Below are 12,094 nucleotides of genomic sequence, written 5' to 3' on the forward strand. Positions count from 1 at the left end.
TGATTTAGTCAGAGGGAAATGGATCTGGGTGGGTTACTCTTCGGAGGGTTGATGTGGACTGGTTAGCCCAAAGGGCCAGTTTCTACACTGTAGGGAATCTAATAAGTCATTTCTCATCCTTCTTCACTGCAATGAGAAAAGCCCTAGCTCCCTTAACCTCTCTTCAAAAGATATGCCCTCCAATCCAGGCAGCAGCTTGTCTTCATTAACAGGGGCATAGAATACAGGAGCAAGGAAGTCCTGTTATAACTTTATAAAACATTGGTAGGCGACAGATGGAATACTGTGTGCAGTTCTGGTTGCCAGATTATAAGAAGGATGCAGTTAGGAAAAGGTAGGACTGCAGATACCGCCTGCCATGTTACTTCTGCCCCCACGGTTTCCACAACTAACATTACTTCTGCCTCCACTGATGTCACTCACCGGAACATCACTGACTACCTTGCTGTACCCACAGCCACCTCAACCATGCCACTCCCACACATGCCACCAATAGCACCACTTCTGCAAACACTGGCAAGGGCGTCACTTCTACTCCTGCCACCAAACATATATTTCCGTCCCCATCCCTATCTGCATTCCGCAGAGACCATTCCCTCTGGGACTCCCTCATTAGGTTCATGCCCCCCATCAACATACCCTCCACACATGGCACCTTCCCTTGCTGCCGCAAGAGGTGTAAAACCTGCACCTATACTTCCCCCCTTACCTCTGTTCCAGGCCCTCAAGGATCATTTCAAATCTGCAGAGATTTTCCTGCACATTTTTTTTGAAGATTAGATTACTTTACAGTGTGGAAACAGGCCCTTCAGCCCAACAAGTCCACACTGACCCTCCGAAGAGCAACCCACCCAGACCCATTCCCCTACATTTACCCCTCCACCTAACACTACAATCAATTTAGCATGGCCAATTCACCTAACCTGCACATTTTTGGATTGTGGGAGGAAACCGGAGCACCCGGAGAAAACCCACGCAGACACGGGGAGAATGTGCAAACTCCACACAGAGTCGCCTGAGGTGGGAATTGAACCCAGGTCTCTGGCGCTGTGAGGTGGCAGTGCTAACCACTGTGCCACCGTGCCGCCCACATCCACCCACCTGATCTATTGCATCCATTTCTCTTGATGTGGTCTCCTCTACACTGGGGAGATAATGCGCCAACTCACGGAGCGGTTCAGGGAACATATCTGGGATGCACGCATCAACCAAACCCACCACCTTGTGGCCAACTACATCAACTCCCAGTCCCACTCCCCCAAGGATATGCATGTCTTGGGCCTCCTTTACCTCCAATTTCAAACTCACCCGCCAATTGCAGGAAGAATGCTTTATTACCTGCCTCAAGACTCTCCAACCCAATGGCATCAACATCGACTTCACTAGTTTCCAAATCTTCCCTCTCCCCACCTCATCTCAGATCCAATCCTCAATTCAGCACCACCCTCATGATCTGTCCTACCTGTCCATTTTTCTTCCCACCTATCCACTCCACCTTTCCCAATGACCTATCACAAGTACCTCCAACCTGCAGCCACCTATAGCCCCATCCGCACCTCCATATTTATCGCTCATGCCCCCCTCCACATTCCAGAAGAAGGGCTTAGGCCTGAAATGTCGACTCTCCTGCTTTTCCAACACCACACTTTTCGACTATAAGAAAGATGCGATTGCAGTGGAGAGAGTGCAGAGGAGATTCACCAAAATGGTAAATAAAAACCAAAAGAACTGTGGGTGCTGTAAATCAGATACAAAAACAGAAATTGCTGAAAAAACTCAGCAGGTCTGGCAGCATCTGTGCAGAGAAATCAAAGTTATAGCATTAGGTCCGGTGAACCTTCCTCTTAGGGTCTGAGGAAGAGCCACTGTACCCAAAATGCTAACTCTCATTTCTCTTCACAGCTGCTGAGCTTTTCCAGCAATTTCTGTTTTTGTTCACCAAGATACTGTATTGCCAAGATATTGCTTGGGATGAAAAGTTGAGAGACTGAATAGGCTGGCTTTGCTTTCTTTAGAACAGAGGAGACTGAGGGAGGATCTGATTGAAGTTTCCACAATTAATTTTAATTACCTTAAGTTCCAGGCTCTTAATTATCATTCCTGCAATACCCTACATTGCTAGCATGAAATTTGTGTTTTCTATGATGAAAACAGACACAAAATATTTTAGCAGTGCTTCAGTGAAGCCAACTCTGAGGCATAGAGAGAGTAGATTGCGAGAATTTCTTCCCCGTGGTAGACGTGTCTAAGACCAGAGGTCATATGTTTAAAGTGAGGTAGTTTAGAGGAGATATGAGGAAAAACTCTTTAACCCAAAGGGTGGTAGATATATGGAAGATGTAATGCCTGAGAGGGTGATGAGCGCAAGTACTCTTGCAACATTTAAGAAGCATCTGGATGAATATTTAAAATGCCAGGGTATATTGGGCTACAGACTAAATTCAGCCAAAGAGGATTAGTATAGTTTGGTGCGTATTGAACAGAATAGACATGGTGGGCCAAAGGGCCAGTTTCTATGCTGTATGACTCGAAGGAATGGATGAGAAACTGAAGTTGAGGCAGAAGATCAGCTGTGATGATAATGAATGGCAGTGCAGGCTCGAAGGATGCATAGTTTACTCTCTTAAACCTATTCTTATGTTCTTAATTTTCCAAAGTAAACTGCGAAGGATTTCAAAGCTTCATAACCATCATCTGGATGAACTAGCTGTCATCTGTAGCACCTCATGTACCTAATAAAACTCTAAAACAGTATTGCACAGCTCATGTGTAACTTCAAAGTAATTTTACCAGGAGATGTCCTCAGCAAATATACTTTCTGAGACACAAGTGTAAATAGCCAGCACAACCAGCATTGATTTTTGGCAACATTTAAAAAATGATAATATCTAACTACAGTACATATCAAATGCTAGAAAAGATCAATGCAGTACATGATTTGCCCAAGATTTTATAAAATTGATTTGAGAATATGGCGAGAAAGAACTGTGAGACACTTCCACATTCTATCAAAGCTGCAGTTGCTAGGCTTCAACCAGGAAATACCCTGCTTATGCATGCGTTTTTCTGTCAAGCAGTTGACACAACACTTTCTGTGCTGTTAAATGTTGAAATTAATCATAATTCGAGAGTATCCTGGCATTTTTCAGATCTTACTTGACATTGCATTGAATGTACCATGATGTAGTAGTATATTGTGATACCATTTAGGGTTCAGTAGTGATAATTCCCAAAGGTTGAAAATGCTTCCATACCTGCACTTATTTGATTGTGAAGCTGTCATCTGTGAGCTTCCCCTGTGATTACACAAAAATCTGGCTCTATAATTCTGTAACCAGAGAATATTGGAACATATAAACTAACTGCTGGTAATATAATCTAAAGTCACTTGAAAGATAGCTTTGTGAGGACAATACAACAGAACAGCATTTAGCAAAGAATTTTGCTAAGTTTCAATAACAAAGTATGGTCAGGCAAATTTGTGCAAAATTTGCTGTTGGTTTTCTGTTGGATTTTAGAATTATGTGCACCTCATATTTGCTGGTCTGGCAACAAGTGTTTCAGGTTTGTGTGCTTTTATTTGCTGAATGAAGTCTTTTCTCGTGAGCTTATGAATTCTTTGGATTTTCTTTATTGTTAAGGGTTTTGAGGTTATGTTTGCTCATACAAGTACTGACTTTTTATGTCTGTACGTGAGAAAAAGAACATTAATGAAAAATGTATGAAATGACTCAGCTAAAAATCTTTTAAGGAGTTCTGAGGAAGGGTCACTCGACCCAAAACTCTGATTTCTCTCCACAGATGCTGCATCTGAGCTTTCGCAGCAATTTCTGGTTTTGTTTCTGATTTACAGTATCCACAGTTCTTTCACTTTCTTTTAAGAATCTTTGAAGTTGTTTTAAATTGTATGTTTGTTCAGGTTTAATTTGTAATGCAGTTTTTTTGCAACAAGGGAACTTACTGCATTTATTTCAATGCAAGGGGCCGAACAGGGAAGGCAGATGAACTCAGGGCATGGTTAGGAACATGGGACTGGGATATCATAGCAATTACAGAAACATGGCTCAGGGATGGGCAGGACTGGCAGATTAATGTTCAAGGATACAAATGCTACAGGAAGGAAAGAAAGGGAGGCAAGAGAGGAGGGGGAGTGGCGTTTTTGATAAGGGATAGCATTACAGCTGTGCTGAGGGAGGATATTCCCGGAAATACATCCAGGGAAGTTATTTGGTTGGAACTGAGAAATAAGAAAGTAATGATCACCTTATTGGGATTGTATTATAGACCCCCTAATAGCCAGAGGGAAATTGAGAAACAAACTTGTAAAGAGATCTCAGCTATCTGTAAGAATAATAGGGTAGTTATGGTAGGGGATTTTAATTTTCCAAACATCGACTGGGACTGCCATAGTGTTAAAGGTTTAGATGGAGAGGAATTTCTTAAGTGCGTACAAGACAATTTTCTGATTCAGTATGTGGATGTACCCACTAGAGAAGGTGCAAAACCTGACCTACTCTTGGAAAATAAGGCAGGGCAGGTGACTGAGATGTTAGTGGGGGAGCACTTTGGGGCCAGCGACCATAGAACATAGAACATTATAGCGCAGTACAGGCCCTTCGGCCCTCGATGTTGCGCTGCCCTGTCATACTAATCTGAAGCCCATCCCACCTACACTATTCCATGTATGTCCATATGCCTGTCCAATGACGACTTAAGTGCACTTAAACTTGGTGAATCTACTCCCATTGCAGGCAAAGCATTCAGTACCCTTACTACTCTCTGAGTAAAGAAACTACCTCTGACATCTGTCTTATACCTATCTCCCCTCACTTTAAAGTTGTGTCCCCTCGTGTTTGCCGTCCCCATACTTGGAAAAAGGCTCTCCCTGTCCACCCTATCTAACCCTCTGATTATCTTGTATGTCTCTATTAAGTCACCTCTCAACCTTCTTCTCTCTAACGAGAACAGCCTCAAGGCCCTCAGCCTTTCCTCATAAGACATTCCTTCCATACCAGGCAATATCCTCGTAAATCTCCACCGTGCCCTTTCCAAAGCTTCCACATCCTTCTTATAATGCGGTGACCAGAACTGTACATAATACTCCAAGTGTGGCCGTACCAGAGCTTTGTACAGCTACAGCATAACCTCCTGGTTCCAGAACTCAATCCCTCTATTAATAAAGGCCAAAACACTGTATGCCTTCGAAACAACCCTGTCAATCTGGGTGGCAACTTTCAGGGATCTGTGTACATGGACACCGAGATCTCTCTGCTCATCTGCACTCCCAAAAATCTTACCATTAGCCCAGTACTTTGCATTCCAATTACTCCATCCAAAGTGTATCACCTTGTCCACATTAAACTTGATTTGCCACCTCTCAGCCCAGCTCTGCATCCTATCTATGTCTCTCTGCAACTACTACATCCTTCGTCACTATCCACAACTCTACCAATCTTAGTGTAATCTGCAAATTTACTAAGCCACCCTTCTAAGCCCTCATCCAGATCATTTATAAAACTGACGAACAGCAGTGGACCCAACACCGACCCTTGCGGTACGCCGCTAGTAACTGGACACCAAGATGAACATGTTCCATCAACTACAAACCTCTGTTTTCTTTCAGCAAGCCAATTACTGATCCAAACTGCTATGTCTCCCACAATCCCATTCCTCTGTATTTTGTATAATAGCCTACTGTGGGGAACCTTATTGAATGCCTTGTTGAAATCCATATACACCACATCAACCGGTTTACTTTCATCTACCTGTTTGGTCACTTTGTCAAAAAACTCAATAAGATTCGTTAGGCACGACCTACCCTTCACAAAACCATGCTGACTGTCCCTGATCAGATTATTCTTTTCTAGATGGTTATAAATCCTATCTCTTATAACCTTTTCCAACACTTTACCAACAATTGAAGTGAGACTCACTGGTCTGTAATTACCAGCGTTGTCTCTACTACCCTTTTTGAACAAGGGAACCACATTTGCTATCCTCCAGTCCTCAGGCACTATTCCTGTAGACAATGATGATTTGAAGATCAATGCCAAAGGCCCGGCAATTACTTCCCTTGCTTCCCAGAGGATCATAGGATAGATCCCATCCGGCCCAGGGAACTTGTCTATTTTCACACTCTGCAGTATTTCTAATACCTCTTCCTTGTGAACCTCAATCTCTTCTAGTCTAGATGCAAGTATCTCTGGACAAAAACTGACCCATCTATAGTACTCGTACTGTAGTCATCCCAGTCAATATTTGGATAGTTGAAGTCCCCCATGACAACTACCCTGCCTCTCTCACTCCTATCGAGAATCATCTTTGCTATCCTTTCCTCTACATCTCTGGGACTATTCGGAGGCCTATAGAAAACTCCCAGCATGGTGACTTCTCCTTTCCTGTTTCGAACCTCAGCCCATACTACCTCAGTTACGAGTCCCCAAACATCCTTTCTACAACTGTAATATTGTCCCTGATCAACAATGCCACACCTCCCCCTCTTTTACCATCTTCTCTGTTCTTACTGAAACATCTGAATCCTGGAACCTGCAACAGCCATTCCTGTCCCTGCTCTATCCATGTCTCCATAATGGCCCACAACATCGAAATCCCAGGTACCAACCCACGCTGCCAGTTCACCCACTTTATTTTGGATGCTCCTCGCGTTGAAGTACACACACTTCAAACCAGGTTCTCGCTTGCCAGTGTCAGATACTTGATTTTGGGACTCCCTACTCTCATCCTCTTCTCTACCTATCCTACAATTTTGGTTCCCACCCCACTGCTGTGTGAGTTTAAATCCTTTAGCAAACCCTTAATACCTTTAGCAAATTTCCCACCCAGGATATTGGTACCCCCCGGGTTTAGATGAAGACTATCCTGCTTGTAGAGGTCCCACCTACCCCAGAAAGAGCTCCAATTATCCAAAAACCTGAAACCCTCCCTCCTGCACCATAATTCTATTCGTTTTAAAATCATAATGGAAAAGGATAGACCAGATCTAAAAGTTGAAGTTCTAAATTGGAGAAAGGCCAATTTTGACGGTATTAGGCAAGAACTGTTGAAAGCTGATTGGAGGCAGATATTCGCAGGTAAAGGGACGGCTGGAAACTGGGAAGCCTTCAGATATGAGATAACAAGAATCCAGAGAAAGTATATTCCTGTCAGGGTGAAAGGGAAGGCTGGTAGGTATAGGGAATGCTAGATGACTGAAGAAATTGAGGGTTTGGTTAAGAAAAAGAAGGAAGCATATGTCAGGTATAGACAGGATAGATCGAGTGAATCCTTAGAAGAGTATAAAGGAAATAGGAATATACTTAAGAGGGAAATCAGGAGGGCAAAACGGGGACATTAGATAGTGTTGGCAAATAGAATTAGAGAGAATCCAAAGGGTTTTTACAAATATATTAAGGACAAAAAAGTAACTGGGGAGAGAATAGGGCCCCTCAAAGATCAGCAACGTGGCCTTTGTGTGAAGCCACAGAAAATGGGGGAGATACGAAATGAATATTTTGCATCAGTATTTACTGTGTAAAAGGATAGGGAAGATCTCGACTGTAGGGAAATAGATGGTGACATCTTGCAAAATGTCCAGATTACAGAGGAGGAAGTGCTGGATGTCTTGAAACACAAAAAAGTAGATAAATCGCCAGGACCTGATCAGGTGTACCCAAGAACTCTGTGGGAAGCTAGAGAAGTGATTGCTGGGCCTCTAGCTGAGATATTTGTATCATTGTAGTCACAGGTGAGGTGCTGGAAGACTGGAGGTTGGCAAACGTGGTGCCATTGTTTAAGAAGGGCGGTAAGGACAAGCCAGGGAACTATAGACCGGTGAGACTGACCTCAATGGTGGGCAAGTTGTTGGAGGGAATCCTGAGGGACAGGATGTACACGTATTTGGAAAGGCAAGGATTGATTAGGGATAGTCAACATGGCTTTGTGTGTGGGAAATCACGTCTCACAAACTTGATTGGGTTTTTTGAAGAAGTAACAAAGAAGATCGATGAGGGCACAGCAGTAGTTGTGATCTATATGGACTTCAGTAAGGCGTTCGACAAGATTCCCCATGGGAGACTGATTATCAAGGTTAGATCTCATGGAATACAGGGAGAACTGCCATTTGGATACGGAACTGGCTCCAAGGTAGAAGACAGAGGGTGGTGGTGGAGGGTTGTTTTTCAGACTGGAGGCCTGTGACCAGTGGAGTGCCACAAGGATCGGTGTTGGGTCCTCTACTTTTTGTCATTTACATAAATGATTTGGATGCGAGCATAAGAGGTACAGTTAGTAAGTTTGCAGATGACCCCAAAGTTGGAGATATAGTGGACAGCGAAGAGGGTTACCTCAGATTACAACAGGATCTGGACCAGATGGGCCAATGGGCTGAGAAGTGGCAGATGGAGTTTAATTCAGATAAATGCGAGGTGCTGCATTTTGGGAAAGCAAATCTTAGCAGAACTTATACACTTAATGGTAAGGTCCTAGGGAGTGTTGCTGAACAAAGGGACCTTGGAGTGCAGGTTCATAGCTCCTTGAAAGTGGAGTCGCAGATAGAAGGATAGTGAAGAAGGCGTTTGGTATGCTTTCCTTTATTGGTCAGAGTATTGAGTACAGGAGTTGGGAGGTCATATTGTGGCTGTACAGGACATTGGTTAGGCCACTATTGGAATATTGCATACAATTCTGGTCTCCTTCCTATCGGAAAGATGTTGTGAAGATTTACAAGGATGTTGCCAGGGTTGGAGGATCTGAGCTACAGGGAGAGGCTGAACAGGCTGGGGCTGTTTTTCCTGGAGTGTCGAAGGCTGAGGGGTGACCTTTTGGGGGTTTAGAAAATTATGTTGGGCATGGATAGGATAAATAGACAAAGTCTTTTCCCTGGGGTGGGGGAGTCCAGAACTAGAGGGCATAGGTTTAGGGTGAGAGGGGAAAGATATAAAAGAGACCTAAGGGGAAACCTTTTCATGCAGAGGGTGGTATGTGCATGGAATGAGCTGCCAGAGGATGTGGTGGAGGCGAGTACAATTGCAACATTTAAGAGGCATTTGGATGGGTATATGAATAGGAAGGGTTTGGAGGGATATGGGCCGGGTGCTGGCAGGTGGGACTAGATTGGGTTGGGATATCTGGTCGGCGTGGACAGGTTGGACCAAAGGGTCTGTTTCCATGCTGTACATCTGTATGACTCTGTGACTCTAAGAAGCTGGAGAGGTTATAGCCTAGTGGCATTATCACTGGACTGTTAATCTAGAGATCTAAGTAATGTTCTGGGGACCCTGGTTTGAATCCTGCCATGGCAGATTGTGGAATTTTAATTCAATAAGAATCCGGAATTAAGAGTCTAATGATAACCACAAATCCATTGTTGTTTGTTGCAAAAAGCCATCTAATTCATTAATGTTCTTTGGGGAAAGAAAATGTCATCCATACACAGTCTGGCCTACATGTGACTCCAGACCCACAACAAGGTGTTTGACTCTTCACTTAGGGAAGGGGGGTGGGGGGGCTAACCAGTGACATCCTTATCCTGTGAATGAATAACAACAGTTAAATGCAATCCATCATGGGTTTCGTATCTCCAATGGTAGCAATGATTGCTCGCATTGGTAATTAATCATCAGATTTTCTTTTAGTCTGACACCAAATGTCTGAAAAGCAATGAGTTGTTACTACAGGCAACTTCCATATTTCATAGAGATAATTTGGTTATCACCTTTCACACATACTTTCCCCTTAACTGGTTTATGTAAAATACTTTGGCCATATCATGAAGATTACATAGCATCTTAACTGCCTAAGAACCAGCAATTGTGAGGGTACTTGATTAAAATATTAAAGTCACAACATTTCCTGCCATGCCCATGTATATGAGTAGGACTTTATAAACTTTTAAAAGTTTTTACTTGTCCCAACATAGCTGTTTTAAAATCACCAATGGTTTCCCATTCTACTCTGTCGTGGTAATTTCTGGAGACTCTCAAGGTTTCAATTATAGGCCTTCATTTTCACTGTTCATATGCTTCCCCATATAGGGTTGAGAATGTGGTGCTGGAAAGGCACAGCAGGTCAGGCAGCATCCAAGGAGCAGGAAGATTGACGTTTCGGGCATAAGTCCTTCATCTGGAATGCTTGATCTGCTTTTCCAGCACCACACTCTCGACTCTGATCTCTATCATCTGCGGCCCTCACTTTCTCCTGCTGCCCCATACAAACTGTATTCACCAGTATGAGTCAGGTTCAGCTGCATGCTAATATTAAAAAAACAGTCAATATGAAATCAGAGAAGGAAGACTCTGCCCACAGCATTTGAGGAAGTGAGAAATCATGAAGGTGTTGTATCTTGACTTCCAGAAAGCTTTAAACAATTTTTCCATTAAAGATTTTATCTCAGGTGAAATGTTTGAGGAGTCATATGGGGAGGGAGATAGTGGTGATGAGATGGAGGTGCACGGTGCCAGGAATTATTGGAGTGAGAACAGCAACTGTCCTGTCCCTGGGTAGTTTGGAGATTAACTCAACAAGGACATCCACTACTAACCAATGGGCTCCCACAGCTACCTAGCCTATACCTCCTCCTGTAAAAATGCTATCCTTTGTTCCCAATTCCATCGCCTCTGCCGCGTCTGCTCCCAGGAGGATCAATTCCACCATAGAACATCCCAGATGGCCTCCTTCTTCAAAGACTGCAACTTCACCTCCCATGTGCATCTCCTCCACTTCCCGCATCTCTGCCCTTGAACCCCACCCTCGAATCGCAACAAGGACAAAAATGGCCCCTGGTCCTCACTTTCCACTCCGCCAACCTCTACATATATCGCATCATCCTCCATCATTTCCACCACCTACAAACAGACCCCACCACCAGGGATATATTTCCCTCACCACCCGTATCTGTGTTTTGGAGAGACCATTCCCTCCGCGACTCCCTTATCAGGTCCACGCACCCCCACCAACCCACCCTCCCCTCCCGGCACCTTCCCCTTCCCCTGCCACCACAAGAAGTACAAAACCTGCTCCCACACCTCCCCCTTCACCACCATCCAAGGCCCCAAAAGATCATTCCACGTCTGACAGAAATTTACCTGTCCTTCCACACACGTCATCTACTGCATCCAGTGCACCCGATTTGGGTGCTACTCTGGGGAGACAGGATGCCAATTTGCAATCATTTTAGAGAACATCTCTGGGACACCCGCACTAACCAACTCCACCGCCCTGTGACTGGACACTTTAACTCTCCTTCCCACTCCACCAAGGACATGCAGGTCCTGGGCATCCCTCTCTCACCAAACCCTAACCATCCGACGCGTGGAGGAACTACACCACATCTTCCTCCTTGGGACCCCCAACCACACAGGATCAATGTGAATTTCACCAGTTTCCCCATTTCCCCTCCCCTGAGTCAAACTAAGAGAATTGGAAAGTGCAGTTAACTAAGTTGGTACAGAAATGAAGTCATATCATGTTCAGACAGAGTGGGTAAGGAGGTTTTGTTTCTTTTCTAAAGGACATTCATGAGCGAGTTATGTTTTACAATAATCAGCAATTTCACAGTCACTTTCATGGCTTTATACTCCAGAATGATTTGATTCTAATTCTCAAACTTACAACAGTTTCTCATACAATAACCACTGTATCATTTCAATCCATTTTGGGAAAAGACTCGCATTTCTATAGTACCCCTCATGACCTCAATTTTTCCCAAATTACTTTACACCTAATAAAGTACCTTTTAAAGTTTAGTGTTGTCACTGTTGTGATCTGCAGTAATATATTATCTCCTAATTGAAGCACCTTTAGAAGTTTTGTCTGTCTTCCTGAATCTCTCCAACTTTCTCAAATAGATATTCAGTCATTTTTAATGTTGTTAAGTTACACTGCAAAGCTGATCCCGTTGACTAATATTTTCATCATTTATCCTTATACCTCCTCATGTAGTTTGGTACAGACTTTTGTCTGGTAATAATCCTCTAAAGCATCCTGGGATGTTTTCTATACTAATGGTGCAAATGTTGGTTATTACTGTTCTTTTTAAATCAGTGTAGATTATCTCAAATGGCTTGCCACATTCCTACTCAATCAATCACTTCTCATT

At 43.6% G+C, this 12,094-nt stretch overlaps 1 protein-coding gene across 1 annotated transcript in view; it reads right to left on the reverse strand.

Moving 5' to 3' along the window:
* ddx4 (DEAD (Asp-Glu-Ala-Asp) box polypeptide 4) overlaps window positions 1-12,094 on the reverse strand; it is a 132,365-nt gene that overhangs the window by 117,538 nt on the left and 2,733 nt on the right. Inside the window, exon 2 of the mRNA XM_072571502.1 lies at window positions 3,255-3,328. The gene's annotated coding sequence lies outside the window, so the exon portion shown is untranslated. The remainder of the gene's footprint in view (window positions 1-3,254; window positions 3,329-12,094) is intronic.

The sequence above is a fragment of the Chiloscyllium punctatum genome, chromosome 1, assembly GCF_047496795.1.
Source record: "Chiloscyllium punctatum isolate Juve2018m chromosome 1, sChiPun1.3, whole genome shotgun sequence".
In the NCBI taxonomy this organism is placed as follows: Eukaryota; Metazoa; Chordata; class Chondrichthyes; order Orectolobiformes; family Hemiscylliidae; genus Chiloscyllium; species Chiloscyllium punctatum.